General features: G+C 40.4%; 1 protein-coding gene across 1 annotated transcript in view; it reads left to right on the top strand.

Annotated features, from left to right (window-relative positions):
- The window catches only part of LOC119777118 (eukaryotic translation initiation factor 3 subunit H), an 85,556-nt gene that overhangs the window by 26,873 nt on the left and 40,879 nt on the right, over positions 1–17,804 (top strand). The gene's annotated exons all lie outside the window — the stretch shown is intronic.

Genomic DNA, 17,804 nt, shown 5'->3' with positions numbered 1-17,804 from the left:
GGATCAATAAAGTACTTAAACTGAATATTATATGTTTCAGGAAAGTTCTAGTTCATAACCTCTGAGCAAAGCCGGCAGAAAAAAATGTGTTTTCCTACTTTATGAACTTTGCTTTGAATGTCAAAAACTTGTTTTGGCTGCTCTCTGCACAGCTCTGCTGCACAACCATTTGCCTGGCAATATAGAGCAGCTAGCATGACACAGAAAGGAGACAGCAGCTGCAAAACAGTCCCTCTTATAAAATGAATTACTGCATAAACAAATAAAGCATAACTTTTTCTTTTTTTTTTTGCAAGACAGAATGTATTTTTTGGTTTGCTAAATATGCATCAATTGTCCCACAGTGGGGAAAATGTGTCTTTACATGTAGTGCTTACCTTCAATCAACAGTGGGCTTTACATACGGAGTGGCACCTGGGGATCAATTTAAAGTTATAATCACTAGACCAGCACCTCCTATGTGATTCACATCATTTTATTAGATCATCAAAATAATCACAGCTGCAGATGTACAAACTGGACAGACACAAATGGAATGGGAGCCAATTTTCTCCCTAAATTGGGAAATTGATTCACCCCCTTGAATTTATTTAATATACTGATGGTACATTTTCCTAAAACACTGCAGCACATTATTCTCCAAAAAAGCCAGTAATTTGCTACAAGTTGTATCAGATCAGCAAAAATATGATATGTTTATTCAGTGTTATTCTGTTTTGATTTTAAATTTGACTGCATTAGGCTGAAGATGTACAGTATCTGCCTTGGGTTCTTCTCCACAAGCATCCTAAGGTGCTTAACACCAATAGCTGGATGCCTCTAAAACATTTTTTGTGTTCCAAATTGTCAGATCAAAGTCATAAATATGATAGTAGTAAAAAAATATATTCAGAACTCTCTATCTTCAAGTAAAAAACTGCACATTAAATATGTTAAAGTGTAAAACATTGTAATCTATGTTTTATTATCATTTAGTTTTTTTCCTTAAATTTTACATCTGAAAGGGTATTGTTTTAATGCTTTTTTTTATAGGAAAACCATCATTCTTTTCTCAGCATTAAGAGCAGGATCTGGGTCACTATTGTTTGAAATTCCCTGCTGTAAAAGCCAAGTGTTATGAATTAATTAACAGCAGATTTGGGTGCACCAAAGTCTGCGTCTGAGTAAAAGTCACTGAACAGATGAGGTCCTGTATACTACGAGAATTTACTAAAAGAAAGATGAAAGCTGGGAAAAGTTTGAAATCTGAAAAGAGATTATTATATCACCTGTGCATGTGGGTAAAATTTGTATGACGAAATCAGTCAGTTATGGAGTACCCTGTTTGATTTGATGAATCTATAGTTTTTTACTTCGCCCTCCTATTAAGGATGCCCATTAGTAGAATGTTATAAAGGTCCTTGATAGCTAAACCAAAATATTTTGTAATTTAATTCCATAAATATAGTGAATATAAAATTGCATAAATCAAAACAATTCAACCAAAAAGATTAAAAGCAAACAGAAATAGTTGTGTTTTCCATATATATCAATGTTTTCCTCCACTGAGGTCTCCGAGGTTGGCCCTTGGTTTTTCGAAGCTGTCACCGGTGGCAGGCGCGTTCATGGTGGGTTAATTAAAGTCATGGGGATTAAAACCTCCCCTGCCATGATCCTTCCACGTTTTTCTTTTCCTCAAATACTTTTCAGTATGCAATGAGGCATGTCTGTATGTGTTGTCTAAAAAGTTGGAGGACCATCATTCTGATAAGGTCCGTCTTGGAGGTTAGGCCTTCAATAGATCATTCTACCTGCCCCCAAATGGGAAATTGATTTCCTCCGTTTTTTCCCCCCCGCCTTCCATCACAGAGGCTAATTAGAAATCACTCAGAGCCCACCTTTAAGGGAAATGCACATGCATTAAAGTTGCACAATCACGCTTTGGGGTTTTTGTTGTTTTTTTTTCTGGGTGGAAGTCTGGCTCTGTTACAGATCTGCAACAGCAAAAAAAAAAAGTCCTTGCCAGCAGATGGCTTCCTCCTTCGGTGCTCCTTTTTAACTGTTATGTAAATGTGGGGGAGCCGTACCTGCGCCTGCTTTTGGACGGTCACCCGGTGTTATAAATCAGGAATGCCTGCCCCCTAAGGGCAGTCGCCATTGGCACCGATTCCACTGTTTTATTTATTTGCTCCTTTGTCCCATCGCAACACTGCCCAAGATTACATTTAGTGCATGTGTGTGTGGCGAGGGGGGCCTTAAGTAGGTGGGCTGTGGTTAGTACTGGACAAAAGGAAGAGAGCAGAAAAGAGGAAGAAGAAGAGAATATGAAAAATTGGGGAGGGAAGGGCTTTTGGATGGGAAGAGCGATGGGTGGAGGGAGGATAAAGGTGAAGCGACGGAGCTCTGATGCAGAAAAGAGAGTAAGTTATGAGGGGGAATAGCAGCGGCCTCGCAGGTGATAGAGAGTTTAGGCTGGAGCAGATGGAAAGCTCAAGTTGTTTTCTGGATGCAAAAAGGGGTTAAAAAGGATAGAAGAGAGTGATAATCATAAAAGATGTTTCATTAATCATTGTAAGTTACATTTGAATGGAATAAAGAAAATCCCACCATTAAACGAATGTGATCGAGAGCAGACCAGTGCAGCATGGGATCAGGGTTTCTAGGTAGCCCTCGTTTTCTGTCTGCCTACATTTCATATCAGCTTTAATGTTAATCCAGCCCCTTGGGTGTTACCCAACATCCTCGCTGATTTGAGATGCCTGCATGTTTGAAACAATCCTTTTTCCTAGCTGCTCAGTCAAGCTGATGTATTCACAGGTGGGCCATTGTTTACTCATGCGTGTCTGACAGGTGTAGTTCGACGCAGGTGTAGCCACATGGGATTTTGTCGGGACAAATTATGCGGGTGATGCTGCAATTAATTGGTCTGCACAGATAGAGTCCTGAAGGAGGGTGTTCCAGCACAACGACCTGTGAATATTTGCACGGCAATATTGGGATTATGTTGTACCGTTTTGGGATGAAATGTAATATTAATGAAATGTTAGTAGACTTTTTTTATTGTTTTTTTGGAAATAAACTGCTTATTTCTATAGCCTTTTATATAAAAAAAACCCTAGATAAATCAGCCAATGTTTTAGATTCATTTTAGGCTTTAATTTCTAAAGTAAAAGTTGCTACATACATAGGGAGGTATTTTTGACTATTCCTTTATTAGTTTGTTTATTTATTAAAAAGGCCTTTTTGAAAGAAAACAAATGGCCACAGCATCACAGATCCTACACTGTACTTTAGAGTGGTCAAGAGCTGCTTTTAGAGGAATTGATATTTTGCTTTATATCTGGCTCTGTAGGGTTGTTTAGAGATTTTTTCAATTTAGATCTCAGGGTTCAGCTTAAAGTCTCAGAAGTCTGTTGTTTTCTATTCAAGGATGCTTCAATTTCAATATTGACATTTGCTAGAATTTGTGTCAGAGGTAGTTTCTGTCATATATATTTTTTGTATTTAAAGAGGACTTTATTATGCCATTACTCTTTGTTTTAACGATCCTCTCTTGTGGCGGAGTAGCCGTGCTGTCGATTTATTGCACCAAAGTTAGGAAAGGAAGCCCGTTTGTTCCTCCTACTGAGAGGCAGCCCGCCATTCCCACTCCCTTCACCAGGAATGAGACTATTTCAAGGGTTTGTGGCAGAGCAGGAGCCCTCTCTGTGAATCCTGTCTAACCAGGGAGAGGGCTTTTCAGAGGCTTCCTCTGTGCGTAGGAAACTGTCAGTAGAAGAACAGGAAAACAGTGGGAGGAGAGAGCATGGGTACACTCGATCCGATCCATCCCTCTGGGCATGAGTTGGAAGTCTCGCGCCCTGCTGTCTGTCAGAACTCCTAAAAGTATTTGTTTTTTGTTTGTAGGCTCTTGCTCTTCTTTTTTGAATCCAAATAATTTATGAAAAACTCCAGTGTTATAATGGGAAACTATCAAATATTTTGTGTCTAGTAGATCTCAAGACTCAGAAAACTATGTACAGAATTATCTGTCATGCTAGATTTGTCTAAGAAATGACTCCTGTAAAATGAGGCTTGCTTGTGTTTCCCATTCCTGTCTCTAAGGGGGAAAAGCTGTAGCAGGAAGTATTTGAGTTAATTTGCTTCACTTGACTCGCCTCGGTTGATAACTCGCTCTGAGACTGCTACACATTGCGTCGTCTCCGCTAGAGCATAATGTCAACTCTCGCGACTAAACGTATTGCAAAATGAAATATTGACAAGGACATCAAGTAAAATTCGTCTTCCTTTTTGTCCCTTCAAAAAGATGAACCACAATATGCAAAAGTGTGACAGCATTTCCCCTTCCTCATCGTCTCCCACTATAAAAACAGAACTAAGTGACAAGCAGGGCTGTCAGATGTGCATATGGTTAACTTGTCAGTGTTTGCACACAAAGAGGCTGCCTTTCCATGCTCCTGCTCTCTCCAGTGCATCTCAGAGTGGTTTTATGTGTCTACTCACAACTTTGTGTATTTCTACGGGCATGCACAAAAAAAAAAAAGAGGCGGCTCTCCAAAAGGCTCGCTTAACTAAGATTAATTGCATCTAATCCACCGTTCCAGGTGGAACAGGAAGTACGATGGGGTACGCCGGCGCAAACACACAAACGCGCTCGCAAACACGAGCATCCCATTATAGCTGCTCCGCGGAAAATTTGCCCTGCGACTTTCCTGACATACCGGACCAGAGCCACTATTCCATGGCACCATTTACTTCCCTGCAAGTTGCACATTTATCACTGTTCTCCCGTTCGGACAGATGAAGGAATGCACAAACAAAAACGACATGGCAGGAGGACAAACTATCTGCCCCGCTCACATCAGCAGCAGCTGGCTCCGACAAACCACAGAGAAGGTGTTTGTCCTATTTTATCCTCAGAGGTACAAAGGGAAAGAATGTGTAATTTCTGCAACACTATAGAGTCTCACAATTAGTGGCTTGTGAGGTATTATCAGGTACAGTAATGTGAGTTTTGTGCTAAGACACTTTATATATAGCATTTAACTGCCCTGCTTGTGCTTTCTACACTCTGTTTTTGACTCTGTATTGCTTCACCTCTGAAGGTTGGATTTTGGTGCATTTATTGTATGTAAATGATTTGATTGGGAATAAGCTGTTACTTTTAGATTTTAACAAAATATATGAGTTCTGGCATCACAAATTAAGTGACCCGACAGAGTTAGAGAGGCGATTAAAACGCCAACTGAAGGTCACCACACGAGCGAAGTGTTGTAGATGGACGAGATGAGCTGTCCTGTTTTTTTTATCTTTTATATTAATCTTGGAGAATAAATAAACCCCAGACCTGTCTTGATCTGTAGAAAATATAGGCTACACTCTCTCTGATCCTGGAAAAAAAGAAAAGGCCTGCTTGCCTCGGTAGCAGCATCCAACCGAAAAGCTGACTTTTACTCTTTATCACAGGCCCTCGAGAGTAGGACGTGGGTCAGATTGTGGGTTGGTAGCATACATTCGTAGTACATTCGGCTGATAATGCAAAGTTGAATAAATAAATAAATATCTGCACTAAAAAAGCTTGATTGTAAAATCAAACCAGACGAAGTGACAAAGCTGTAATAGGCATTGTCATACTTGTGCTATGCAAGTGGATGATAGCAAGAAGGAATAAAAAAGTGGATTGCATATCGTGATGGCAGAAGAGCAAAAAAGAGAGAGAAATTCAAAAGCTTCTAAAACTGAACCTCAGTTCCAGAGTCCTTAGATGGTGTCTTCCTTGTGAATATGCATGCATATTAAGGTCGGTGATGGCTGTGTTGGTGGGCATGTGCAAGCAAGCCAGTTTGTCGCCGATTATTTGTATGGGGGTATCATAATGGCACGGCTTCACACTTATCCATTTAGGAAGCTGGTTTCATGTCCTGTCTGGTTCCGGCGCTTTATGATTGGACCCCTAACCGACCAGAGGTGGTTTTATATGCTCAAACAAAGCTCCGTCTGACGCATATCGCCTTTCTTCACACTAACCACATATGCTGGCCTGGATTTCACATCGGGTCAAGAACACTTTATACAGCTGCTGTTATTCTACCTTTAATATTCATTTATTTAACCAGTTGTGAACGTTTCAGTTACTTTTGCTCAAAGTTGCTCATTCTAAATCATGTAGAAGTGGGTTTTTCAGACAGATTCACAGAAATCTATAGCTGTATTGTGCTATCCCTTGTAGTTTTTACCTTTCATAGCTGTGAATGCTGTCAGTTGTGGCTAGGAGCCACTATTGGACTTTATATTTACCAAACCTGAGCTGCTCTGTCAACCCCTGATCATCACCACCTCTACAGAGCTTTCTCTGTCTTAGAGGAGGCCTTTTACACAGATAGATGGCTATGAATGCACCATAAAGGCAGTAACTGTGCTGAGCTGCTCGAGAGAAGTCAGATAAGTTTTCCTGGTTTTTGTTTGTAGCCATTTGACACAAAGAATGGATCGAAACACAAGGATATAGGTGTGCAGAAGGGCTTTGGAGGTTGAGATAAGTTCTGTTGGAGAAAGAAGCCTTTTTTTGCTGGCATTTATATGGGTGTAAGAGGCTGTCTGCTAGCAGAAAGTGAAGATATTTTTCCTGATAGAGTCATGGAAAGAACAGATTGAGAAAGCATCAGTAGAAGGCTTTATATGCAGTTTATTTATGTAGCAATTGAGCATGAAGTGTTTCTTTAGTTCACAGCTGAAGTAGCATATTGTTTAGTGCCGGTGGGATGAAAGGAACACAACCACGCAAATGTGACTTCAGATGGAAATTGGCAACCCGTGGAAGTGGCGGCTGAAATAATATCTCTAGATGTTTGCTTGTTTGTTTTTAACAGAGAATTGGGTGTTCTGTCCTCATTTCTATTTGCAGAGGCCGCTTCCTTTCCTCTCTCGGAACCAGTTGGCATTCAGGTCACAAACGCAGGCGTTTCTTTTCCAATGAATTATGTTGACCCAGAAGTGCACAGATTATCAATGAGCACTCAGAGGTGCAGGACTCCACAGATTACTGGGTATTTGTAATGAATCCAGAAGGATGCATTTAGACCAGCAGGTGTTTTGCTTTTAGCTTTAGCTAATCTGAATGTGAGGAGGCCTGCAAGTTGAAAGAAAGAAGAGTAAACAGGCCTGAAACAAGGCTGCCCCAAACATTGATATTTATTCTCCGTTGTATGCAGTAGTCGGTGTGGTGTTTAATTTACTTACATACGGCGGGGGGAGAAGTCACAAGTGTATTTATTGAATGCTTAGAGCTTCCCATGGAATCAGCAGAAGTAAACGCATAGATTGTAAAAGCCACTCTGTTTTCACCTTAAACAGATGGGAGTCTGATGACTTTGGGAAATAGAGTGCAGAGTAAAAGTGTGGCTTGGGCTGAATGTATGGGTCAAGAGTTTAGACTCATTAAATTAAAGGTGATGTTCAGAGTCCTGAGAGAAGAAGGGAAAGATAAATAAGAGCTGCTCTGGGAGTACACCGTTCCTTACTTAGCAGAACACTGGCCCGAGCGAGATGTCTTTAAATTGTAATGCACCTAAACATTTGTTTTTCCTTCTTCTTGGTTTTAAAGTATTAATGTACATTTAAGATGTGGATGATCTGCTGAAACCATCTGAGCTTGTCAAGCACACATTTCCAGTCTGGAAAACAGGATCGGTCCATTTGACCTCCTAAACAAGCTTGTTCTTCATCTGTCTGGGGGGGTGTTTACATTTCTGGCAGTGTTCTGACAATAACCCGATTGAGACTTGACTCTGCATATGATTTCATGTATTCAAAGTTTTCTGCTCATCTAGACCCAAAGGAGTTTTTCTGAGGAATAGAGCAATGGTCTGTGATGCAGAACAGGAACAGGGTATATGTAAAAGAAGGGACTCCTTCAGTCTTTATTGAGTTAAATCAAAATAAAATAAAAACTTTGCAAGATCACAGAAAGCTTCATATTTGTGTTATTAAAGGGTTGTAGTCTTTAGGAGTGCAACTAAGAGTTATTTTGCGATTTGTCCTTGTATACAGGCACCTTATGGTAGCCAAACTTAACACTGATTTATTTCTAGTACATGAAGTAAAACAAATAAATTTACTACCTTTTATGGATCATTATAACACAACTGATCATCTTTTATCACCAAACCCTTTTAACAAGCATCAGTTCAGCTCTTGCTGTCTGTGTTGCATGCATCTGATTTAGATGACAGCGGCTGAGATGTTGAAGCCCGTTGCGAATGTTGCGACTGCTGTGACAACAGATGGGGAAGGAAGGGGAAAGGCAAATTGGGGTTCAAAGTAAACAAAATTAATTTTTTTCTTAATTTAAGTCTGGTTGGCCCATCTGTCCATCTTCTCAGCTGTTGATTCCCCCTCAAGTCACTACAAGCATGTACGGCTCTTTGAAGTTGTCAGACATGCGTCGCTATTCCATTGCTCATCTGCAGATATCCACTCTAGCCAGTGTTTGTGTGCAGGCAGATTTGCGTTTGGGTTTTAAACCTCAAGGCCCCCGTCCGTCCTGTCAAGGCAGTGATTGGAATGTGTTGTGACAAACACACTTTGCCTTCCCCATTCAGGCCCACACTAAAATACATCTCAACGCCTGCACACAGATGCCGTGGCCTGCAGCACCTTACTGGGTCCATCTCATGTCACCTAGTGCTGCCGTGTAAACTGCCAGGTTCACGCCCTGATAGAGCCGCTTTTGATTATAAGCGTTACTACTCAAGGTTGATGGGGCTTTGCTCCTGGCCAAAGCAGGTCTCTCTGCTGTGGACACACAAGCACTGACGGACAGCGTGGACATGCAGCGCTGGCCATTCTTAGGCTGCACGCGTCCAAACCTGCTCTCCCTCCAGTGTGTTGTCATGGTTTCACACGTTCTCCTTTAAACACTCATTCACTTTGTCTCTGTCACATGTAAGCACACCATTCCTGCTCATTTCGCTGTCTCTCACACACACATACACTCGGATGGCACTGGGGGAATGGGCAGACTCATTCCCAGTCTGGCCTCGGGACCCGGATTGATTGATTGGAGAGGCAGCGGGGCAGGAGAAATGAATGAGGAATAGCAAACGGCGGCGCATTCTTCCACCTCCTCCTCGCCTTGATGATATTGTTAAATTGACTGTTCTCGGCCTTATTGTGCCACTGTCTACAGAATATTGCCACCTGCCCTTTTTAACGCATGAAGAAATAGGTTGTTTCTGAGTGTTTTGAAAAGTGTTGTGAAGGTTGTCTAATTTTGCATTTCATAAGGAGACTTGAATAGTTTATTGTTGGGTGCAAACAATGCACCTTTGAAATTTAATGAAATCTCGTTACATAAGCACCGGTATTCCCATTCCCTTTGCCTTTAGGTAATCCACCATCCCTCTAAGGCTTGGCAACTTGGTGTAATGGAGTCACAGAATTAGCAAGTCATTTATCGTCACTTTCAATACATCAAAAAAATCTGACACAACTTTGTGTAGGTTCCTCTGTCCTCATGTCAATTTGGAGCTGCAGTATATTAGAAAATAATCTGATCTTGGTGCAACTGGTAACATTTGCAGTGACAGTATCAGTTGTGAGGAATCCAGATATTCCTCGATATTCTTTTAACTCTTATCATCATGGCTGCTGTAAACTGTGTCAGGGGAACATTTTCGAGGTTTCGTCTTTTTATTGCTTGAATGAATTTTACATTTGTACATTAAATAAAATAAATGTCTCCAAAAGTAAACATTCAAATCAATAACACTGTTACCACAACCTCTTAATAATGTTTTGAAGTGTGTGTGTTTATTTTTGTTTAGCTCTAGAAATGAAGTCATTTGGACATTTGTCATGTCAAAGCGGAGGCTGAGATCTCCACTGGCTTTACTTCTTCAATATATCATGGTGTGTGTGTGTGTGTCTGTGATGGTCACAGAGAATGTTTTTCTTCTTTTTTTTCTCCCCCTCCATCTATAATTCTTTGGTTATGAACAAACAAGGTAGTGATCCCGTGGCATTTACTAGGCTCTCTGCTTTGTATTAGATCTTAGGTGGATGAGCTGGCTGGCCGCCAGTAGCCTGTTGTCTCCCTCAACCGACTAAATCTAAGTTAAGCTATCAGTCTGAAAGTGATTTGATTGTTTGCATGCCTCCAGTTTTTTTTTTCTGCTGTCCTGACCCGAACACACCGTGTAGTGGTTTGTTTGAAAGCCTGTCTGTCCATTTGAGTTTCTTGTGAAAGCTGTAGAGAGACTACAGCGCGGTGTAAAATTAGGATTCTCTGAGCAGAATTCATGAATATTTTAACCAACTGGCCTGCACAGAGTATCATCAACTTATTGACAAGTCGCTGGGAAGTAATTGCCTCAGGTACTACAGGGTCTGGTTCCAATCTGCAGGGGTCTGTGTCTGCTGAGTCGGCCTGTTCTCTTTCTCACTAAGCTGCACGCACTCGGGTTTAATTGGTTATAGGATGCTTGTAGAAACTGAATGTGACAATCATAGTGGAAGGAAGCACAATTTGCAGCATCTGTCACGTAAAATACTGAACATTCATACACTTTTGAACTCTAAAATGTTTACAATGAGTTACTTTGGAGTTACATGGACTCCATTAGACTACAGATGTACACCTGTCTGTGAGCCTCCTACCAATCACAGCCAAACTACAATTGTTAAAAATTGGCTAAGGCCAATTTGTACAAAGTATATTGCATTCCCTAAAGAAAAAAAATATCTTATGGTATAAGTTCTCCTACTTACTTACCTGCTTAAATTAAGGGCCATTGAAAATACTACTTGTTTATCATTCAGTTTATGCAGTAACAATGACGCTTAAAGCTACAGTGTGTAATTTTCAGCGACATCTAACGTCCAGACTGCAGACCGCAGCAACATGAACATCTCCCCCCCACCGCTTCTCCCCCCCAACAGTACAGCGAGCGTTACGGGACAAAATGTCTTCCACGACATCCGCATCACCTACCTTCTCAAGTGATGAGGTTTGTTTACATAGATAATTTTACAGATAGTATTCTCAGGCATAATACTGCCATCTATTGTTCAGTACCGTCTCAGTTCATCTCTCTCAACTTGCCGTAGTTACTTTCGAGCGTAATGGGCGATCTCGCAATCGCTAGTTTGTTGGCTCTGCGCTGCCGTAGCGCAAAGATGTCTGCCTCCATGGCTGCGAGACCCGCTCCTATGTAATTATAAATAACGAATTCTAAGGCAACGCAAATATCAAGGTCAAGAGGCTGAGCTCGTAGATGATGATAAATAACATAGTTATGTATAATATATTACATTTCTGACTGTATATCCCTGTAATTATTACACACTGTAGCTTTAAGAATGATGAACATTAGCATAGTTTCCATCTATTGTTCGGACATTGTCTGAAATTAAAGGATTCCTTGTTTTTAATTCTCATTTCTATGAATGAAATACTCTGAACTTCTCAATCAACTTTAATTCCTTAAAATTCCGTTTTGTTACAATACCATAACATATCAAATGGTTAAAGTGTAAAAATATACAATCTATGAACTCCAATATAAATCCTTAGAATTTTGTATTCTTGTGAAGCTTTCTTCTTGAAAATCTCGTTTAAACTGTAAAATGGGATATTATGCAATTTTTCTTAATTTGTTTACCCGATTCTCACTATAGCGTGGTGCTAGTTCACACCAAATGCGTTTTGGATACGAGCATTCGCACCTTCGATGCTGGAATTCAGAGATTTGAACTTTTGCAGATTCGCTAGAGCATCAACCAGTCAGAAAAGCTGATCCAGAAGTTTTTTTTTGTGGGAGACAGACATTACATGGAAGCTGTTATTGCTTCTGCAGAGATTTCTGCATATGAAAAATAAATATAAAGGGGTTAAACTGCAAAGATTGAAGAAGAAAAAAAGCTTGGAGAATAAGGGCGACCTATCATTATTGCTGCATTAATACATTTTTTATAAACTATGGCTTAACAGTTTATAAATACCCAAATTAACTAAAAATGTTAAAACCTGCCAAGGAAAAATATTTGATTTACTTTTTATATCTTAAAAACTCTTTGTATTCACTTCCAGACGCTACTAACGGCAGCAGGAAATGGTTTCCTTGGGGGAACCTATCTTAGCACACCACCGGTATTGTTTGTCAAAGATCAGGCTCTCATCAACGTCAGGCGTTGTTCAGCCATGTTGGTCATTTTGCACTTTGCAAAATGCAATCCCCTCACAAGTGTTGCACATAACCGACTGTTCATGTCTTGAGAAAAATGAATGCCACCGCACAAACAGGTGGTTGAGCACACATTGCTTTGGAATCTTCTTCGGCTTCTTTTTGTTTGAATTAAGAAATGATTCCTGGAGGATTGAAATGTTAGAGCTGGGTCCAATCAATTCTCAGCGCCCAACCATTCTTATTGACTTGGAGAAAAGGAAGAAAAATCCTCTTGATGGCGCTGTCACACCTTGAAGATTTAGTCAGTGTATGCCAACGTCCCAGAATCTTCTAAAATGCTGGCATACGCTGAACTTACTATGTATTTTTTTTCAATTTTGGGCGTATACATAGAGTATTCATAACGAGTCCAGAACTTATGTCCAAAGGCGGCCTAACTTATGCATAACGCACGCGGGCGTAATGCACATGAAATGTCACAAGCCAGTGTCCTAAAGGGGGCAGCAATGCGCCCGAAGGTGTCCGACCTGCATAAAAAGCACAAGATTTCTCTAAACCTCACAGTTGCAGTATTAATCTAGCTGCTAATTACCACCTGCCAAAAAATAAATAAATAAAAAAAATAAAAACAAAAAGAAGGAAGTTTTGGAGTTGCAGCAGATTCAGCGTCAAGTCTGCTAGGGAGTTTGTTGGCTGTGGGCGTGAACGGAGGGTGAAGCGATCACATTCACCTTCATGCTCATGGGGATGATGCAGCTTGGATAAGCTAGAGGCCACAACTTACGAGTAACTTACATATAACTTACCTGTATACGCTGGCATACGTCAAAATTTCTTGATGTACTTGCCGTTTGTCGTGTGTGCGAGCGTGCTTCAGCGTGCTCATAAATTTACCTATAACTTATCCAATGTACACCAGCGTTATTACCAGATTTGTCTTATGTCAGGCATACACTGGCTAAAAAAAAGGTGTGACAGTGATACAAATGTTAGAGAACTTCCTTGAAGGTTTCATTTAAGCATACCAGTATGAACCTGACCCGACCAGTGGATCAACAGAAAACTGTTCTGATTTATAACACATAATATCGGCTATTGGGCTACATTTGAAACTTCTATTTGTGCATAATTTGCTAATTTACTTTACCCTTCTTTTGGTAATAAATGTCCCACCAAATTTACAAGCAGGTTGAAAATCTTTTAGTTTCTACTGCAGGTGTTCATGTGGACACTCTGCCCCTATAAGGACACAGTAGGAGCGAATCAGCATCAATCTCTAATCTGCTTACTGCAGCTGCTCCCTGCTCTGCTGTCACTCTTCAAAAGACGTCTGGTTGTGAAAAACACCCTGATAACCACATCAGTACACATCACTGCTACTTAACCATATTAACAGATCTATGGTCTTATGTTTCTACCTTTATTTTCACCTGTTTTTTCTGCTTTGTTCCTATATTCATGCCTGTGTATGACCTCCGTTTACTCTCCTTCCCTCTGGCGACGTCTCCTTCTCCATCAGTCTTTCTTTTGAAAATAGAAATGGTAGGGAAAGCTCCTGTTAACAGCTCCTGCCTCTTTGACATGTAACTGATGGACTCTCTGAAGTGTCAACTACGCTGGCAGTCCCAGGTGTTGTGCAAAATCCAGGTCCACTGAAATAATCTGGTGGATTTTTACTTCCTCTCTCTCGCCTCACACCAATCAAACCTACACCAAAAAAAAAGTCTGGATGGTGGTCACTGGTAATGAGGAGAGCAGATTTTAGTCATACTGAATTCTGCTTGATTGGAGTTTATGTCTTCCAGGCAGTAAAAAAAGGAAACCTTTGTGGGATTTTCTAGCTTGTTTGAAAAAAAAAATTAAACACACCTTATTCCCTGTAATAATCAACCAGGTGTTCAGTTTTTCTACACTCATAACACCAGCCAAGCTGGTTAAGTATTTTAAGCATGTTTGGTAGCTAAATGCTTATGGAAATGCTGAAAACACCAAAAGTGCTTCTTTATTCAATATTTTATTGAATAAAGACACAAACTAAATTACATTTAGTTTGTGTTCTAGCAAGTTTTTAAAGGATATTTTACCTCCGGCTGATATCCACATGGCTGTTTGGTTTTTACCCACTTAACCTCGCCCTTTCTAGTATAGATCGATCACAAGATAGTGAAACACTGCTGCGTGGTGATCCTGATGTCTGTTTACTATATTAGTTAGTTCATATCAACCAGCAAAGCATCTATGTCGCAGATTAAAGTGTTTTAAACACAAGGCTACATTTCCATGAGTAATGGTTGTTGGTCAGGAACAGTATTTAGGTAGGGTGAATGTTGTAAAAGTAGCCATCTAAAGACCGTGATGCCCTGGATTTTCTGCAGTCTTACCCAGAGCGCCTGTCAGCTAACAGTCTTTTATCCGATTGTTAAGGCCTCCCCAGGTAAGCAGCAAACACAAAACCAGCTTTACATTGGGTATAAAAGAGGGTTTTTATTGACTTTTTTTTATCAACTATGTATTATTTAGTTTTAAAACTTTTTCATCGGGGCTGCTCAGTGTGGTGGGTAGCACTACTGCCTTGCAGCAAGAAGGTTCTGGGTTCGATTCCCGGCCCTGGGTCTTTGTGCATGGAGTTTGCATGTTCTCCCTGAGCATGCATGGGTTCTCTCCAGGTACTCCGGCTTCCTCTCACAGTCCAAAAACATGACTTATTAGGTTAATTGGCTTCTCTAAATTCTCTTTAGATGTGAGTTTGTGAGCGAATGGTTGTTTGCCCTGCGACAGACTGGCCACCTGTCCAGGGTGTACCCCGCCTCTCACCCGTAGACAGCTGGAGTTAGGCACCAGCTCCCCTTACGACCCCAGCTGGGATGAAGCGTGACGGAAAATGGATGGATTTTTTTTATCAACCCAGTTCCCCTCCATTCATTTCTAAATTAGGTTTCCCATGTGTCTATTTTCCTATTTTCTCTGAACCTCTACACACCAGCTTCCATTGGACCTCCAACGCATTAGACAGAGTCTTTGACAAATTAAACATTTCTCTACTCCTCCCTTTTTATATATGAAGCATCAAAATAAAGGACCAAAAACAAACAAAAAGTTAATTTGTCCTCCCTACTGTCTTGTTCTGTGCCAGCATTCATCCCATTAATCTGTGTTTCTGTTCAGCTCACCCCTAGTAGTGAGGATAACATGGCCACTGTATAATTAGATATAAATCAAGTGTTCTGGATCATATGACCTCAACCCAAGGCTATAGGCAACCTTTTCAATTTGCCTCTGATGTGATCAATGGTACAGAATGTGTTTTGCTTTAAAGCCCTGTAAGATTCACCCTGTAAGGACAGCTCTATGCTTTAACACTGACTGCTAAAGAAATGCTAAGCTGCAGTCTTTTCCATAAGGAAGAAACTGTTTATAATGTAGATTTGACAAATGCATATTTGTCCTGGCTTTCCAAGCAATACACACTTCTTTAAGGTAACACTTTTAACCGTTCTGTAAACTTCGGTGGGGCCTTTTCTTTGCTGTTAAATTCTTTTCATTTCAAAATGTTGTTTTCTAACCTTCCCCCGATCAATGACTCTTCACAGCAGATTGTTTGATTTCACGTCCGAGCTTAACAAAAAAAGCAGCCATATTACTTCCCGAAGGATGCTCAGAAGTATTTCGATACAGCTTTTCATTTGAAAAGACTTTTAAAGAAAGCTGTGCTTTAAAAAAGGAAAAAGGGCTGTACAGTCATTTGAAGAAGCAGTGAGGGACTTTGAAGTCTTTCTGATCAGCTGATTACAGAAAAGGTTTTGTATTAAATAGAGTACCACTCCAAGATATGATGAAGTAAAGCCAGAGGTTTATAAGTGAAATAGATCCTTTATATTTTTAAACTACACTTATCCTTAATTACAAGCTTTAACTTTTTCTGAAATTGACTAGTAATGCCTCCCCAAGACTTAAATTGCAATTATATAGTCCTCTCTGAAATAATTTTAGAGTGCTACTTTAAGAGTACTCAAGACGCACTTAGAGTTGTATTTAACCTGCCTAGTGGATTGAAAAGAAGACCATCACCTTTCACAAGTTTAGGAAAAAAACACATATTAAAAATGAAAAAGGTTGTAAAAGTGTGGAAATAAAATAAAAAAATACATTCTGTGATTATCCTGTAACAGAGAACTTATATTTCTGGCTGATTTTATAGAACATAAGCCAGGAATTTGCTTCTTGGGGTTTAAGTTTCTAAACAAATAAACAGTCTGTGGTTTTCTTCCTGCTGTTGTCAATCTTCCAGTCTTCACTTTCTATCTGGGAGTTTGTGCCCAATTTCCCTGCTAATGATGGGGTGTTGGGGAAGCTGTACGCTTCAGTGGCGACTGAGAGGGAAGAACTCCTACTGAGAGAAGCAGAAGTGCTGAGACAAAAGTGGTGGTTATGGGGCAGGCTGTCTCCCTCCTCCGTTGAGCTCTGTTTTTAGTCTGCTGCACGCCGTTTCGCGGCCCCTTCTCCAGCAGACCCACTCTCAGTCTGTCATTTCAACGTTTTCTCTCTTTACCCTTTCATGCTTTAACTAATTTCTGTTTCTTTGTAAGAATACTGTTGATTTTGTTTACCAGCTCTCCCTTACTCCTCCTCAAAGGCCGACGACCAGTAAGGAAAAATAAATCTCCAAATTTTTCACTTGATTACTTCTGATTGCTGATGGATGGGATGATTTCTTTTGTTACTGTTTAATAATGCATCAAAACTGAGAGCTACCTCTGTTTTTTCATCTGTAAGTGATTGAATAAACAGCACAGTCTTTTAAGAGATTTTGTTTTTGAGTCGACTGAAAATCAGAGAAGAGTTGGGAACATACTGTAATCATAAATATGTATAATCTTGTATGCTCTTATTAAAGGGATGCTAACGCTCACAGAGAACATTCAGAGGTAATATTGCAGCTGCATAAATTGGTAATGTGCTAAGCCTAATTTCAACTTTATTAAAGACTGCAAATAATGAGGCTTTGCTGATGCACTTTGCAAGAAGAGATGCTTTAAAGTACCAGAACCTATTTCCCCAGACAGCAACACCTCTTGTGGCTTGAATTACACTCTCCTTCCTGTCCCTCACACACCGTGTCCTCCTCCGTCCATGCCCCCGCCATGTATTCCCCTCTCCATTCACCGTGCTTATTTTTGTCTCCTGGACCATGTCAATCTCTAAATAAAAGGTTAGATTAAACGATAGATTGCTGCAGCCATCCTCCCTCCTCCAGGACATTGCATGAAAAGGGTTTCTGCTGGTGTTGGTGTCGGTCCCGTCCTTCTGGTCCTGGCGAGGTTCAATTTCAGAACGGCATTGTTGTGGGGAAGAGCAGACTTCGGCGAGTCAAAGAGTTGGTTGTAAACATCAGTTTGAGTCAGGTTGGAGGTTTTTGTTGATGTGTTGTAGCAGAAACATATTTTCAGTGAGAGTAGTTTTCTTTTAAAAACATGTTTTAATCGTAGCCTTTTCAGTGGATCAAATAGAAGGGTTTATTTTCTGTGAAGTGCTACCTGCTTAGCTTGGAATGACCAATGGGTTCAGATTCTGGTCTTTTTTTTTTCTTTTTGGTCGTCTCCCCTTTCATTGATCCTATTTTCTCCTCTTAAACGCCTTCCT

Source organism: Cyprinodon tularosa, unplaced genomic scaffold (assembly GCF_016077235.1).
Source record: "Cyprinodon tularosa strain WSP-4 unplaced genomic scaffold, ASM1607723v1 ctg98, whole genome shotgun sequence".
Classification (NCBI taxonomy): Eukaryota; Metazoa; Chordata; class Actinopteri; order Cyprinodontiformes; family Cyprinodontidae; genus Cyprinodon; species Cyprinodon tularosa.
This window is presented reverse-complemented; position numbering and strand designations above follow the sequence as displayed.